At 44.1% G+C, this 17,771-nt stretch overlaps 1 protein-coding gene across 3 annotated transcripts in view; it reads left to right on the forward strand.

Moving 5' to 3' along the window:
- The window catches only part of LOC102450363 (melanopsin-like), a 95,553-nt gene that overhangs the window by 936 nt on the left and 76,846 nt on the right, over positions 1-17,771 (forward strand). The gene's annotated exons all lie outside the window — the stretch shown is intronic.

The following is a 17,771-nucleotide window of genomic DNA, read 5'->3' on the forward strand; positions in this document are numbered from 1 at the left end:
TCATTTGGAAGTCCCAAAGCAGACTTCAGAGTTGTAATCTGTGTATAATCTGTGTGCAGGTGTGTATATTGTTTAAGAAAAATAATTCCAATACATCTTAGAAAACTAATAATGAAAAAGCGACGAGGAGTCCTGTGGCACCTTATAGACTAACTGAAGTGTAGGAGCATAAGCTTTCGTGGGCAAAGACCCACTTCGTCAGATGCAGCTGCCTCTGACGAAGTGGGTCTTTGCCCACGAAAGCTTATGCTCCTACACTTCAGTTAGTCTATAAGGTGCCACAGGACTCCTCGTCGCTTTTGCAGATTCAGACTAACGCGGCTACCCCTCTGATACTTAATAATGAAAAGGGGACTTGGTTGTGCATTGCACATTGCTTTTTAATCCTTTTTTTGGGGGGGGGGGGATCGGGTAGCTTTGCCAAATTACTTATTTTATATATCCTTCCTAATGACTTTTCCATCTTAATGAATGTTGCTTGATAGGTATTTTAGAAAGTTTCCTAAATTGCACTGATCTTTAAAAATTCCCCTAAAAATTACCATCATTGCATCCACTAAGAGAAGTATTTTCTCTGTAAACCGCTATTATAGAGCCACGTTTTTAGTAATGGAAGGCGTTATGACAGTTACTAAAGGAAAATAAATTAAAAAATGAAATACAAATTAAGACACACGTCATTTCATCTCAGTTGGTTGTTTTCAAAGCATACCCAGATGAGTAATTTTTGGCCATGACTTTTTAAAATGGGCTTTTAAAAATAGTCCAAGTTGATTTTTAGGCACCTAAATAAGCAACATGATTTTCAAAAGTGCTGAGCCCGCAGCAGCTCACACTGAAGTCAGCACTTTTCAATATCAGATCATTCTATTTTAGGGTCCTGACCCAAAAAATATCTGTACTCACAGTGATTCCTATAATCTCTTGTCACCTTCTTGAAATTCAGCTATATAAGAATTTTTTGAATATTTCAGGGTAGAATTCAAACCAAAAGACAGAATCAGAATTAAAGCTATTGGCTACGTCTCCACTGGCCAGTCTTGGGCAAGAACATATGGAAATGAGGTGTGGTGATTAATATTGCCACTCCTAATTTGCATATGTTCTTGTGCAAGACTGACCAGCGTAGATGTAGCCAAAAAGTCTTTGCCACATTCTGTTCCCTTTTTACATTTAGGGTTGTAGCTGTCTCAGGTGATGGATGATGCTTTGTGCTTCTTGTGCACTGCAATACCTGAGCTGATGAATTCTTCTGCTGCCTAGGTGATCTGATGGCAATTTTGAGCTATCAGAGCATCACAAAGCAACTTCACCAGAATAGAGAATCCAGCTCCTATTTGTGAATTGATCTGATTGTGGCAGTTATAAACACACAAAACAGGCAGCTGTAAATGTAAGTGTAGCATATTGCTGGATGGATACATTACACAGTTGTGAGTTAACTAATAGTAACCGGAATAAATAAATATGTGAACAAGAAAGTTTTCCTTTTGAATCCCAAAATGGCAGATACCGCTCTGAGAAAGAGATTAGATGTTCTAATTTATAAATCACTCACCTAATCAAAGCTTTTGTGGTCTATTAGACTATTGGGTAAGTGGATAGTGAGCCAGATTTTCAGATGGTGTAAACTGTGGCTGAGTAACTGCTTTGTGAGAACAATCAGAATGAGTACAATAAGGCCCCAGTTCATCAAAGCATATAAGCATGTGCTTACTAAGATATGTGCTGCATTGGAACCTATATTTCTGTAATAATGCTTTATGAAATATAGTGTGCATGTGGAATGCTTCCTATGACAGTCAGCTAGCCAAAATAGTTACTCCATATGATGGACAAATGGCCTGAACATTTTAGTTTTAAAGTAGTAAAGCTACTATAAAACTGTTGGAATGGAAGAGAAGGAATGAATTTAAAATATTCTTTCTTATACTTTGCTACTTAACAGTGACTGCTTTCATGGATGTACATTTATTTTGTTTATTTTATGTTATAAAATTTATATTACGAAATTAGAGAGCAAAGTAGTGGTATGAAACAAGTTGCAAAATATCACACAGTGAAAATAAATTAATTTTTGATAGTTTACCCTTTGGGAGTAGCCTTTTTCACAGTTTTAATACATTAAATATCCTGTGTCATGATTTGTTGTATTTTTCTACCTACATTAGATGTACACACTGATGAAATGTGCTCTCTAAGATGTACCATTAGTCATGATGCTCTTGTGACAGTACAGTACATAAAAACAAAAGATAATCCTCACCCTGAAGTGGGATTTTCAGATATGCCCAGGATTGACCTATCTCTGCTCCCATTAAAGTTAAGATAAATCCTATCCTTGCCACAGATGATGGAACGTAGGGGGAGGGGCAATTAATTATGAGTAAGTTCAAAATCATTGCTCCAGAGAACTTGTACACAACATCATTTGACAAAGATGTACAACACTGCAATCTCTCTGTAAGTGGAGGTCACTGCCAGCTGTATTTCCTGTTTAAAAATGCTACTAAAGCAACAGGGTAACACTGCATTGTTTAAGAAAATGACCAGCATAAATATATATAATTTTCTTCTTGACAGTCAAGTTTTATTTTGGCAAAAGCTTTAAGGGTAATTGTCTCTAGACCTTTAGAAAGTCAGTAAGCAATTGATTTAATTTATATTCAGCTTCAAGAACTATAAGCATTTAGCAAACAGGGTTTACAACTTGATCATTTGTTCACTATTAACATTGTGAAAAATAGTGACAAATTATTGTTACTGTGCAAGCTCCTAGCATAACTTGGTGGACATTTAAAAACATTTAATAAGATCCTTTCTGTGCTCTATTAAATAAATGGTGACAAATTCTGTCCTTACATTCCATAGCTGTAGAGTTTCATTCAATCTATCTCTCTCACCTCCCACATTGAATGTAGGGCCTTCCCTTTTCTACAAACTGATAGATGACTGTGCAGGCAGGAGGTGTGGACTGGGCAGCCAGGTGAAGGGTGGAAGTGGATGTGAGGAGTGTCATGGCAATGGAACCTAGTGACGTGGTCTGCACCAAGAAGAGAGGAAGCAATACATTTAATGCCTGCCTGGGTACGTCTAGACTGGCATGATTTTCCGGAAATGCTTTTAATGGAAAAGTTTTCCGTTAAAAGCATTTTCAGAAAAGAGCGTCTAGAAAAGCACTTTTTGCGGAAAAGCGTCCGTGGCCAATCTAGACGCGCTTTTGCGCAAAAAAGCCCCGATCGCCATTTTCGCGATCTAGGCTTTTTTGCGCAAAACAAATCTCAGCTGTCTACACTGGCCCTTTTGCACAAAAGTTCTGCACAAAAGGGACTTTTGCCCGAACGGGAGCAGCATAGTATTTCCACAAAAAGCACTGATTTCTTACAGTAGGAAGTCAGTGCTTTTGCGGAAATTCAAGCGGCCAGTGTAGACAGCTGGCAAGTTTTTCCGGAAAAGCGGCTGATTTTCCGGAAAAACTGGCCAGTCTAGACACAGCCACTGTGTATTAATACGAACATAAAACTTCAGTCTCAGAGACCCTACATAAGCACAGTCATACAGAGTCAGACCAACGATTCTCCTAGTTCAGTATCCTGTCTTCCAACAGTGGCCAATGCCGGATGTCTCAGAAGAAATTAACAGAACAGCTAATCATTCCCAGCCCTGACAAACAGAGGCTAAAGATACCATACTTGCCTGTCCTGGCTAATAGCCAGGGGAGTCAACAGCCTCTGCAGCACCCTAGGCAAGGGGGGGGGGGGAGAGGGGAAGGAGCGCTATGCTCCCAGAAGGGGTGGAGGCATGGGTGGAAGAGGTGGGTCTGGGATGCTGTGCTCTGGCAGCAATTTACATTTAAAGAACCCGAGGCTCTGACCACTGCCACTGCCTCAGTAGTAGTAGCAGCAACCAGGGGAGAGGGTAGCGGAACAGTTGCTCCCCTTTACTTTCTTCCCCGCCCTCAATAGGCCTAGGCTAATAACCATTGATGTACCTTTCCTCCATGAATTTATCTAGCTCTCTTTTGAACACTGCTAAAGTCCTGGCCCTCAAAACATCCTCCGGTAGGGAGTTCCACAGGCTGACTGCATTGTATGAAGAAATGCTTCCTTTTGTTTGTTTGAGAGCTACCGCCTATTCATTTCACTTGGTGACACCCTAATTCTTATGTTAGGAACCTTGGAGAAAGTTATGAAATAGTGAGCCTAGTGTAAGCTGGAATCTTGATTGAGGTTTCCTTTGAAAACTGCTTATCATTGGTGAATTTTAGCCTGTCTTCTCCAGGTTTTAATCTTTGGCTTTTGAGACTGTTTGAGTTAGAATGCTACTGGGAAATTCTGGGAGAACTGCTCTGAATGGTTGAATACTCTTCCATGGACTGAACTCTGTGCTTTAATTATATACAGAGCATCCTTGTGCTTGTCATAAGGGCTTGTTTTATCTCGTATTTGCACCTGTCTCGCTGGTGTAACTGTACTGATTCCATGGCCTTAATATTTTAACCTTATTGTTATCTTTAGGACTTCTCACATACTAGTGATTGCTGTGACTTGTTCTTGTACTTATTTACCTAACCATTCATTAATAATAGCTTGAAAGGAAAGTAGGTTTCTGCCTGAGATAGTGATGGAGGGTTTTTTATGTTCCTGTTTTGTTTTGTTTTTCAGTGTTGTTGGGGCCCCAGAATATTAGAGAGACAAGGTAGGGAAAGTTATATCTTTTATTAGACCAACTTTTGTTGGTGAAAGAGACAAACTTTTTAGCTTCTATAGAGCACTTCTTCAGGTCTGAGAAAAGTACATAGAGATTACATGTATTCTGCACTAAAACATCAGCATCATGACTGTGGCTGTCCTGGGTCAGCAGATTTGGGATTATGGCAGGGCAGTAAAACAGTAGTGTAGACGTTCGGGCCAGGGCTGCAGCTGCGGCTGCGGCTCCATGGAAAGAAGGGGGAAATAAGACAGGCACTACAAATGAACTCATACAGATGAATAAAACATAATATCATCTGTGGGTAAACCATTTTCATAGTGTTTCTGCAAAAAACTATGATCTCCATATGTGACCTATCCATCTCCATCATCCATGGAAACCTGCACGCATTCAAAAGATGACCCTGAAAGCTAAAACTCATAACTTTTCTAGACACTAAATAAATAATCAACTTAGAGACATGGGAAGTAACTAGTGATGTGAAAATGTAACAGTTTACATAGTTAACTGCTGAGCCTGGGCTAATCAGTTAATGTGCATGGTTACACACAGCTCCCTCTCTCTGTTCCCCCCTGTGCTGCTGGCTCTGTAAAAGCCAGTACCAGCTCCCTTGGAGCTACCTGAAACAGAAGCAGCCGCATGGAGCAGGAGGCGGAAGCTGCCTCTCCCTCTCCCGTGAAACCGTGTAACTGCTGAATTGTTCAGCGGTTACACAATTACATAATTAAACACATTTTAACATCCCAAATGTCTACACTACATAGCTTATAGTCACACAGCTGTGTCAACTGTGTTTATTGGCAGTTTAGCTGACAAGAAACTTCCAACCCCTCCAAGCAGCATGTGCTTTGTCATCAGGAACGCTCTCCAGCCTACAGAGCACTTGCTCCATGACAAAGCTTTTGTCCTTTGGGGATGGGGTGGGTGGATAAGCACCAAAACCAGGAAAGCTTTTTCAGTCAGTTGCCAGTGTAGACAAAGCACATTTATTACAGAGATCTGTAACCCACAATCTCTCTCTTTTGTTCTATGGCTACAGAAGTGTCAAGTGGCTACTTCATCTTGAAAGGCCTCTTAACATACATTGTAATCTATAATATATAAAGGAGAATGTTTGTATGTTTGTGCGCTAATAACTTGGACACTGTAAGAGCTACCACAACCAAACTTTGCATGGGATAACCTTTCTTCCAGGAGAAGGTTTTAAGGTACTCTTGGCAGTGCGGGGAGAAGCGGCTTCCTGGGGGAAGTGGCGGGGACAGTTGCTCACTAAGGCCAGCGGCGGAGGTGCAAGGGGAGGGATGTCGCTCCGAGCGGCGGCTGCCCCACTCACCTCTACCAGGCTGTTCCACTGCGCAGGCGTGTCCAGGATGAGGGATCCCCCTCCTTCCTCCCACCCGTGATGTCACTCGACTTGGGCCCCTCCCCTCCGGCAGCAGCCGAGGGTTGCCGAGTGGCGGGCTGGAGCTCGCGGCCGTTGCTAGAGGGTGGTTGTGGGCGCAGCGAGGCGAGCCCAGCAGGGAGGTGGTGGCAGCGGCAGTGCTGGGAGCAGCCCGGGGTCCAGCGCAGCTTCCTGGTCGCGTGGCGGGGAGCCTGGCACCTGCTCAGCATGGCCCGTGGAAGAGGGGAGCCCCCGACACAGCCCCATGGTTCAGCAGGTAGTGGGGCGAAAGTTTCGGGGCAGGCAGTGGAGTCATTGCCCGCCACGGCACCTGCAGCCCTGGGCGCAAACTGGGCCGCCCCGCCCACCTTACTACCCCTCACACGGGGCACCCCCGCCACTCTCCCTGAGCAATGCCGGGTAACTCCAGCTAGTTGTTTATACTAGGAGTTTGTCTACACTGGCAATTGAGTGACAAAGCTTTTGTCATTCAAGTGCTTAAACACACACTCCAGTGGTTCCCAACCATCCGACTGGCACTGGGCCATGGCGGCTCTGGGGGCTGGAGCTGGGATACAACCACCCAGCATCTCCCCTCCCACTGCAGCTGTTGGGAGAGATGTGTCCTGACCCACCTCTCAGCCAAACAGGGCAGGGGCGGGGTCTCCTTTTGGCCACAGAAGAGTGGTTTGCTGCACGACAGGAGGGCCACGTGGAGTCTGGCACGGCAGCCTTAGAGCACACACAACCCGGGCAGCAGCACTCAGCTGGTGGCTGAGAGGTAGCTCAGGGGTAGGTGAGGGGGGCTCCAGGTGTTGGGCTCCAGGAGCAGGGCTAGTGCTGGGAGGTTCTGGGGCCAGGGCTAGTACTGGGGAGCTATAAGGGATGGGGGGCTCTAAGAGGTGGGGGTTGACACTGGGGGTGGGGCTAGTAGGCAGGGGACTACAGAGACAGGGCTGGGGATGGGCTAATATTGGGGACTGGGGGGGACCCTTGGGGGCTTGGGTGCAGTGGAGCTCTGGAAACAGGAGGCTGGCACTGGGGGTATGTGGTGGGGGAATTCTAAGGGTCAGGGGCTGGCACTGAGGTTTCTGGGATGGGGGTCTGAGGGCAGGAGGCTGGTGTGGGGGGGAGGTGGGGTGCAGGGTACTCTGGAGTCAGACTGGCTCGGGGGAGGCGGAGCTTTTTATACCATGGACTAGCAAACCCATTCAAATACTTTTGGCAGACCAGTAACATTTTATTTGCATGTTTGCATATTCATTATTTGCCAATAAAATGTTATCAGTCCACCAAAAGTTTGTGAGCAGGTTTGCTGGTCTGCGCTATAAAATAGTTTAGGAACCACTGACCCACTCCACTTCCAAAAGACAAAAGCTTTGCCATGGGGAAAGTACTAGTGTAAATAGTGTTTAGCCAGCAGGAGCACTCTTTTGCCAACAAAGCACATGCCATTCAGAGGGGGTGGGTCTGTCAGCTAAAGTAACAATAAACAGGATTTACGCTGCCTGATTTTTAAGGACAGAACTGCGACTAGTAGGTGTAACCCACACACCTGCTAGGTGTGATTCACTGTCCCATCTAGTGGCACTTAGACCACATACAGAGAAAAAGAGTGAGTTTCCTCTACTACAGCTTTAGCTGAAAGCTAGCTGGCTTTTGGCTCAAGTTGTAGAAGTTCATGCACTAAGCTCTAGAAGTCTAAGGTTCAGTTCTGCCTCTGGGTGTTACACAGGCATACCCTAAAACAATCAATTCCACTGTGTATTTAGCATCTGGGTATCTTTTCCAAGACCTGTAGAAGATACGGAGCTCTGTATAGATTTGAAACCTTGTTTCAGTACACATTGGTTCAATAAAATATAATACGTGATCCACCTTGTTTCTATAAAAGTGATTTTCAGAAGTGGTTGGCTGGCTGCTTTGTGATGTGTTCTATAATAGGACAGTCTCTATCTGAATTGATTTGTGGGCTTCAATTTTTTTGTAGATCATAGGCTTAACTTTTAAATAAAAAAAAAACAAAGATGGTTTCCACCATAGTATTTCCTCTGACTTTTTGTTGTAAATTCTGAGCTGATGTTGAAAAATTAATTCAAGAATTGCTTCAGGGATTTTAGACTCCAAATACCTGTGATGGAGGTACAGAAGAGTCCTGAATTACTGAAATGACACCCATTTCCAATTCTGCTGCTATAGGTTAACTATTTCCCTAGGTCTGACACAGTTACATAGGATAACAGCAAAAGTAAGGACTCCTCACTGTTCCCTATGTAGCTGCTTTAGGGATACTGCCCCAGCTCAAAGCTATGACATTATTTCCTCTTCATCAATGTGAAGTGTCATATGTCCCTCCAAAAGGAATGTCGGTGTGCTGATAAAGCTTTTGTAGTATTACAGACGTCAGTTTTAATTAATGTTTATAGACACTCTTACAAGAGGGTTCAAAGCATGCTTTACCTTTTGCCTTAACCATCCTTACAGATTTATCTTGTATTTATAATTATTCTCCAAACACACACAAGTTTGATTTCCATAGCTGCTTCTCAGTATTGAAAATTTCTTTTAATCTATCTTTGGTGGTAAATTTTATTGTTATATTATCTATACTGTTAGCATTTTTAATTTTTTTAAAAATTGCCTGTTTTCACTGAAATACTTGTTTGTTCTCCATAAAACTCTCTCCTTGTGGCAATGCAAAATAGTCTGTTTGCACCACAGGATGACCTAGACCATCAACATTTTAATTAAAAATCACCTCTAGGGTAAATTTGTCTTCTGAAAGAGCACACTTAGAAATGTAAATATATAAACTAAAATCTGCATAATCTTGTTTTCTCAGATTCAAATCCTATATACATTTGCATACAAATCAGGCATAGTTCATCTCTGACAAATTGCTGATTCAGCCTTCCAGACCCCTTACATTATCCATTGCTGCTGGAGCATCCACTGACCTTAAACCAAAGATCACTGGGCAGTATGCTCTTTTTCCTAAGACCAAACAAATTTTTGTATAATAAAAATCACTCAGGGCCAGATTTTAAAAGGCATGTAAGTATGTAAATATGCAGATAGGAACCTAGATAAATTAGGCACCTAACCCTCGCTGAACTCAAAAGAATTAGCAATGCAGGGTGTAGGGTTTCTTCTGAACATTTACCCTGTTAATCAATAGATGGCAGGGACAGCTCATTAAAACCATTGGCTTACACAGGTTAAATGAAACAAAAAAAAAACTGTGGTGATGAACATACCGTAATTCTTCCTATTAAACTGTAATTCCATCTCTGGATTCTAGAGGCATTAACAAATCAATCAATACAGCACCTTCATCTATGTAGTTCCTGAAAGCTTTACAAATGTATTAAAATGAGTATATACACTGCTTTGATTTCCCCCTCCATTCTGCAAACTGAGGCTACGTCTAGACTACATGCCTCTGGCGACAGAGGCATGTAGATGAGGCTACCAGGCATAGGAAAATGAAGCGTTGATTTAAATAATCGACGCTTCATTTAAATTTACATAGCTGCCGCGCTGAGCCTCCAGCTCAGGAGGCATACCTGGAGGCATACCTGGGTGGTGGACAAATGCCTTTGATGTCGACACCCGCGCGTCCAGACTACCGCGCTGAGCCGACAAACAGCTGATCGGCTCAGCGCGGCAGCCATGTAAATTTAAATGAAGCGGCGATTATTTAAATCAACGCTTCATTTTCCTATGCCTGGTAGCCTCATCTACATGCCTCTGTCGCCAGAGGCATGTAGTCTAGACGTAGCCTGAGGCTGGTTGTCATTCTGATCTCACCTGGAAGTGTGTTTCACAGTTCTGAGCCTGTTTCCTAGGAAATTTTGTTTCCTGGTCCCAAAAGTTTCACTCATTCCTTGGTTCCCATCGACTGTAGCTGTCAGGAGTAGCTGTGATCACGAGACATTATGAGGCAGATCTTCAAGTTACTTGGGCCAATCCCTTAGAGAATTATGAAGAGAGAGACTGAAACCTTGAGTTTGATGTCGTGTTCATTTGGAGCCTTTCAGAGGAGGAAGTGCTCTTGTTGATCTTTGTTCTGCAAATGGATTGCTTTCTCAAGCAGTTGCAGCTCTACTCAGGTCAATGGTGCCATCCCTAGATTTACATTCCAGTAGTGATGTCTGGAACTCAAACATATGGACATCATGACCACTATCCAAGGAGGATATTGATATAATAGGCATCACAGAAACTTGGTGGAATGAGGACAATCAATGGGACACAGTCATACCAGGGTACAAAATATATCAGAAGGACTGAACAGGTCATGCTGGTGGGGGAGTGGTGATATACGTGAAAGAAAATGTAGAATCAAATGAAGTAAAAATCTTAAATGAACCAAAATGTTCCATAGAATGTCTATGGATAGTAATTCCATGCTCTAATAATACGAATATAGCAGTAGGGATATAATACCAACCACCTGATCAGGGAAGTTAAATATTGAATGGGTACACATCACTTCAGGACATGATGCAGAGATAAAGTTTCTTAACACCTTAAATGACTGCTTCCTGGAGCAGCTGGTTCTGGAATCCACAAGGGGAGAGGCAATTCTTGATTTAGTCTTAAGTGGAGTGCAGGATTTGGTCCAAGAGGTAAATGTAACTGGACCACTTGGAAATAGTGACCATAATGTAATAAAATTTAACATTTCTGTGGTGGGAAAGACACCTCAGCAGCCCAGCACTGTGGCATCTATTTTCAGAAAAGGAAACCACACAAAAATGAGGAGGTTAGTTAAACAGAAATTAAAAGGTACAGTGCCACAAGAGGCCCAACTTAAATGCTTACCCCAAATTAAAAAGACAGTAAGAGAACAAAAATGTGCCACCGTGGTTTAACAACCAAGTAAAAGAAGTAGTGAGAGATTAAAAAGTCTTTTTTAAAAAGTGGAAGTTAAATCCTAGTGAGGAAAATAGAAAGGAGCATAAACTATGTCAAATTAAGTCAAATTAAATATAAAAATATAATAAGAAAAAGCCAAAAAGGAGTTTGAAGAACACTAACCAAAAACTCAAAATCTAATAGCAAAATGTTTTTTAAGTACATCAGACATAGGAAGCCTGCTAAACAACCTGGGTATGTCTACACTACAGAGTTAGTTCGAACTAACTTTGATAGGCGCTACACTAGCGCTCCGCTAGTTCGAACTTAATTCGAACTAGCGGAGCGCTTAGTTCGAACTAGGTAAACCTCATTTTACGAGGATTAAGCCTAGTTCGAACTAGCTAGTTCGAATTAAGGGGTGTGTAGCCCCTTAATTCGAACTAGTGGGAGGCTAGCCCTCCCCAGGTTTCCCTGGTGGCCACTCAGGCCAACACCAGGGAAACTCGTCTTAAAGGGGCACGGGCTGGCTACGGTGCCCGTGCCAGGTGCAAGCCTGCCAGCACCCAGCCAGCAAACCCTGCACCTGGCACGGCTCGAGCCAGCCATCCGATGCCCCCCAGCCCTCCCTCTCTTCCCGGGACCAGGCTGGCGGCTCCCGGGAGCTTGCCTGGGACCATAAGAGGCGGGCACCCGCCTGGGCTAGTGCGGACATCGTGGACCTCGTCCACGATTTCCGCACTAGGCACAGGAAAGTGGCCGGCTTGGGCAGGAGAGCTGCCAGCCTGGCCACCCAGGAGCAGGTGTGCATGAAAATCAACGGGGTCCAGTAAGACCCCCGACCCTGAGCCCTGAGCTTACAATGGCCGTCCTGGGTCAGACCAAAGGTCCATCTAGCCCAGTAGCCTGTCTGCCGACAGCGGCCAACCCTAGGGACCCTGGAGGGGATGGACCAAAGACAGTGACCAAGCCATTTGTCTCGTGCCATCCCTCTCCAGCCTTCCACAAACTTCGGGCAGGGACACCACTCCTACCCCCTGGCTAATACCACTCCATGGACCCAACCTCCATGACTTGATCTCACGTCCCTTTAAACTCTGTTCTAGTTGTAGCCTTCACAGCCTCCTGCAGCAAGGAGTTCCACAGGTTGACTCTTTGCTTTGTGAAGAACAACTTTCTCTTACTAGTTTGAAGCCTGCTACCCATTCCTTTCCTTTGGTGTCCTCTAGTCCTTCTTTATGGGAACTCATGAAGAACTTTTCTGTATGCACCCTCTCCACTCAACTCCTGCTTTTAGAGACCTCTATCCTGTCCCCCCTCCATCTCCTCTTTTCTAAGCTGAGAAGTCCCAGTCTCTTTAGCCTCTCTTCATATGGGACCTGTTCCCAACCCCTGATCATTGTAGTTGCCCTCCCCTCTCCCAGCCTCTCTCTTCCCCTCTCCCACCTCCTTTTCCCAGTCTCCCCCAGTTTTGTTCAATAAAGACAGATTCCATTTTTGACCACAATTGTCCTTTATTTTGTACATCAAGAAAAGGGGCTAGGGAAGGGTAAGTGGAAGGAGGTGAGGGAGGAATGGGGTACGAGCCCCTGATGGGGAGGACTGGGCTGGCTCTGCTGGCTTCTGGGGGTGGAAGCTCTCCTGCAGCCCCCAATTACCCCCTCTCCCCAGATGGCAGCCTGCGGCAAGTGCAGCCGGGCTGATGGCCGGGTGCTGTGATGTGCCCTTTGTGGGCACTCCAGGCACTCCAAACCAGGACTGGTTTTCAAGCGGGGCACCCCTGAGAACTGTCTGTCCGGGGTGGGGGTCGGGTCCCTTTAAGCGCAGCCCTCGGCTAGCCTGAGACAGCATCTCCACGCTCTAAGTCCTCCTCTGATGCCCTGCTGGCACTGCTTCCAGCCAGCCTTAAGCCCTGTTCAGGGTCCACTTAATGTGGACATGCTAGTTCGAATTAGTAAAACGCTAATTCAAACTAGTTTTTAGTTCTAGACGCGTTAGTTCGAATTAGCTTAGTTCGAATTAAGTGTAGGCATACCCCCAGAGGGGCCACTGGACAATCGAGATGCTAAAGGAGCACTCAAAGATGACATGGTCATTGCGGAGAAACTAAATAAATTATTTGCTTCAGTCTTCATGGCGGAGGATGTTAGGGAAATTCACAAACCTGAGCCATTCTTTTTAGGTGTCAAATCTGAGGAATTGTCGCAGACTGAGGTGTCATTAGAGAGGTTTTGGAACACATTGATAAACTTAACAGTAACAAGTCACCAAGACCAGATGGCATTCACTCAAGAGTTCTGAAAACTCATATAAGAAACTGTGGAACTATTAACCATGGTTTATAATCCTATCCTTTAAATCATCTTCTGTACCTAATGACTGGAAGATAGTTAATGTGACTCCAATATTGTAAAAGGCTCTAAATATGATCCTGGGAACTACAGACTAATAAGACTAACATCAGTACCAGGCAAATAAGTTGAAACCATAGGAAAGAACAGAATTGTCAGACACCTAGATTAACATAATTTGTTGGGAACAAGTCAACTTGGTTTCTGTAAACCAAGTTCTTTGAGGGGGTCAACAAGCATGTGGACAAGTGGGATCCAGTGGATGTAGTATACTTAGATTTCCAGAAAGCCTTTGCACAGTCCCCCCTCCAAAGACTCCTAAGTAAAGTAAGTTGTCATGGGATAAGAGAGAAGGTCCTCTCCCCATGAACTGATAACTGTTTAAAAGACAGAAAACAAAAGGTAGGAATAAATAGTCAGCTTTCCTAGTGGAGAGAGGTAACTAATGGTGTCCCTCCAAGGGTCTGTACAGGGACCAATCCTATTCAACATATTTATATATGATCTGGAGAAGGGGATAAACAGTGTAATGGCAAAATTTGCAAATGATACTAAACTGCTCAAGATAATTAAAAACAAAGCAGACTGAAAAAAGCTTGAAAAATAACACAAAACTAGGTGATTGGGCAACAAAATGGCAAATTAATTTTAATGTTGACAAATGAAAGTAACTTACATTGGAAATATAATCCCAACTATACATACAATATGATGGGGACTGATTTAGCTATAACTACTCAAGAGACAGATATTGGAGTCATTGTAGATAGTTCTCTGAAAACATACACTCAGTCAAAAAAAGCAAACAGAATATTAATAATAATTTAAAAGGGGGTAGAGAATAAGACCAAGAATATCTTATTGACTCTATATAAAACCATGGTATGCCCATATCTTGAATACTGCATACAGATGTAGTTACCTCATCTCAAAAAAGATATACAGGCAGTTCCCGGGTTACGTACAAGATAGGGACTGTAGGTTTGTTCTTAAGTTGAATTTGTATGTAAGTCGGAACTGGTACATATTGTAGGGGAAACTCTAGCCAAACATTTCTCCAGAGCTCAGTTTTATTCTCCCACACCTCACTTCCCTCAGTCCTTTATTCTCAAGCTGAGGTGTCTGCTGAGAAAAGCCGCTCTGCATCTTCCCTGGTCTGCTGGGGGGGGGGGGGGAGGGTGCTAGCTTCGTGTCTCCCTGGTCTGCTGGGGGGAAGCAGCTAGTGCGGGGTTGCCTCACCCCGTTTGTAAGTAGGGATCCAATGTAAGTTGGATCCTTGTAACCCGGGGACTGCCTGTATTGGCATTGGAAAAAATTCAGAAAAAGGCAACAAAAATTATTAGGGGTTTGGAATGGGTGCCATATGAACAGAGATTAAAAAGACTGAGACTTTTCAGCTTAGAAAAAGAGGAGACTAAGTTGGGATATGATAGAGGTCTATAAAATCATGACAAGTATAGAGAAAGTGAATAAGGAAAAGTTATTTACTTGTTTCAATAACATAAAAACTAAAACAACAAATGGTCTGGTAGCACTTTATAGACTAACAAAACATGTAGATGGTATCATGAGCTTTTGTGGGCACAGCCTACTTCTTCAGATGACCAGAGTTATGAGTAGGGGATATGAAAACTCGAAATAAATAGGAGGAGGGAAGGGGTAGAGAAAGATGCTCTGTCTCCCACCCTCCTTCCTGTTTGCTGGAGAATGGGTGTTAGACCAAAGCAGATAAAAATCAAAGTCAGTAGATAGATTGCTGAGACAGGAAGGATACCATTCAGAAAGCTGTTAGCACTTTGAGTGATAAAGTCCTCACCATCCCAAATCTCAATTAAGCCCAGTAGCATATGAATTGAATTTGTGTATGTAATATAAGTCCAGGCTTTCCCTGTGTATTTGGTTTGAGGAGCTGGCCTGTGACAAGACTGTCACCTGCAGATCTGTTGGAGTACGGTTAGGCAAGCAGAAATGTCCTCCCACAGGTTTCTGAGTATTCCCTTTACGTATCTCCGATTTGTGTCCATTGATTCTTTCCCACAGAGTATGTCCAGTTTGACCAATATATATAGCAGAGGGGCACTGTTGGCAGTTGACGGCATAGATCACATTACTAGATGAGCAGTCAAATGACCCTTTGATTTTGTGGTTTATGTTGTTTGCTCCAGTGATGAAATTGTCAGTGTAAATATCATATATATAGTAGCCCAATGTCTGTGACTCTGTAACGCTGTAGTGTTGCATGCTGCCTCTGAGGGGCGCTGTTGCCTCCTGCCAAAGTGCTCGGCTGACTTCTGCAGTACTATGCATGGGGAGCATAGACCCCAAACGGCCGCTTGCACCGCTTGCTCCCCCGCAGCGGCCCTGCTGAGCGGCGCAGAAGTCAGCCGAGCCCCACGGCGGGAGGGGAACGGGGGCGGGGCGTTGATGTATATGGTCAGGGGGCAGGGCCTGGCCACATACATCACCGGCCCACCTCCATTTGCCTCCCACCGTGGTGATCAGCTGAGTTCTGTGCCGCTCAGCTGGGCCGCTCCGGGGGAGAAAGTGAAGCAAGTGGCCGTTTAGGCTCCATGGTCCCCGTGCTGCATGGACCACTGTTTGGGCTCTGAGAGTGAGAGAAAGAGAGAGTGAGAGGCAGGAGAAGAAGAGAAAGAGAGATGGAGAGAGAGGCAGGAGGCGGAGGAGAGCTGAGAGAGGGGGGCGGAGCAGGAGGAGGAGGAGAAAAGAGAGAGAGAGAGAGAGACGGACATGGAGGAGAGACCCAAAAAATCCCATTTTATGACAGGCTATTGGCTCGTGTGGGCAGAGTTGGCTTCTTTTCTGGTTGCAAGGCTGGGTTCCTGGAGGCTTATGATGAGGTTGTGTGGTATGGTTATCAGAAAGAATATGTTTCAGGTTAGGGGGTTGTCTGTAAGCAAGAATAGGTTTTTCTCCTAAGGTCTCTGAAAGTGAGGGATCATTTTCCAAGATGGGTTGTAGATTGTGTATAATGCATTGGAGGGGTCTGAGTTGTGGACTATAGGTAACAACAAGAGGAGTTCTGTCATTTTCTCTTCTGGGTCTGTCTTGAAGTAGTTTGTATCTGGATACTTTTTTGGCTCTATTTGTTTTTTCACTTCCCCAGGTGGGTATTTCAGTTTTAGGAATGCTCTGTAAAGATCCTGTAGGTGATTGTCTCTGTCTGTGGGGTCGGAGCAAATCCGGTTGTATCGTAGGGCTTGGCTATATACAATCAATTGAAAAATGTGTCTGGGATGGGAGCTGGAAGCATGAAGGTAAGTGCAGCAGTCAGTGGGTTTCCGATATAGGGTGGGCTGTGCCCACAAAAGCTCATGATGCCGTCTACATGTTTTGTTAGTCTATAAAGTGCTACCAGACCATTTGTTGTTTTTTTCTGTAACAAACTAACTTGGCTACCCCCTGAAGCATAAGACCTAAAGGTCACCAAATGAAATTAATAGGTAGCAGGTTTAAAACAACCAAAAGAAAGTTTTTCTTCACACAGCGCATAGTCAACCTGTGAAACTCCTTGCCAGAGGATGTTGTAAAGACCAGGACTTTAATAGGGTCCAAAAAAGAACTGGAAGTTAGGTCTCTCAGGGTATTTCTACACTAGCTCCTTAGTTCGAGCTAGGTAGGCAAATGAGGGCAACCGGAGTTGCAAATGAAGCCCGGGATTTAAATATCCCGGGCTATATTTGCATGCTCCCGGGTGTCACCATTTTTAAATCCCCCTTAGTCCGAACTAACTGCCCGTGGCGCCCGGGAACATGCAAATGAAGCCTGGGATATTTAAATCCCGGGCTTCATTTGCAACTCCGGTTGCCCTCATTTGCCTACCTAGCTCGAACTAAGGAGCTAGTGTAGACATACCCTCAGTGGCTATCAGCCGGAATGGGTAGGAATGGTGTCCCTGTCCTCTGTTTGTCAGAGGCTGGAAATGGATGACAGGAGAGGGATCACTTGATGATTACCTGTTCTGTTCACTCCCTCTGGGGCATCTGGCATTGGCCACTGTTGGAAGACGGGATACTGGGCTTATGCTTTTAATGTTCATATGAGCCACAATATGTTACTGTCTCCTGGGCAGTGCTAGACTCTGTTAAACTTCAGATGCATGAAACTTCAGATGCATAAACTTCAGATGCATGTGGGGAAAATTACAGTTTTGTAATAGACAACAAAATTATAAACGTCACCAATCATTACATTTTCACTTCTATAGATTATTTCTGTGCACTGTGAGGCTTTCATGTGAATCACATTTAAAGCTGTCAAGTCTTATTAATTTCAAAACAACTGAATTTCATTTCCCCTCCCCACAATGATTTCTTGATTTCATGAGAGTTTGTATGCAGGGAATGTGAGGTAACTGGTAAGTGATGTTGAGGATATAACTCTTTTATTCTTATGGCATTATCAATTTTTTTAGATTATGTATCTGGGGGAATACTTACTCTACTGTC

This window comes from Pelodiscus sinensis, chromosome 5 (assembly GCF_049634645.1).
Source record: "Pelodiscus sinensis isolate JC-2024 chromosome 5, ASM4963464v1, whole genome shotgun sequence".
In the NCBI taxonomy this organism is placed as follows: domain Eukaryota; kingdom Metazoa; phylum Chordata; order Testudines; family Trionychidae; genus Pelodiscus; species Pelodiscus sinensis.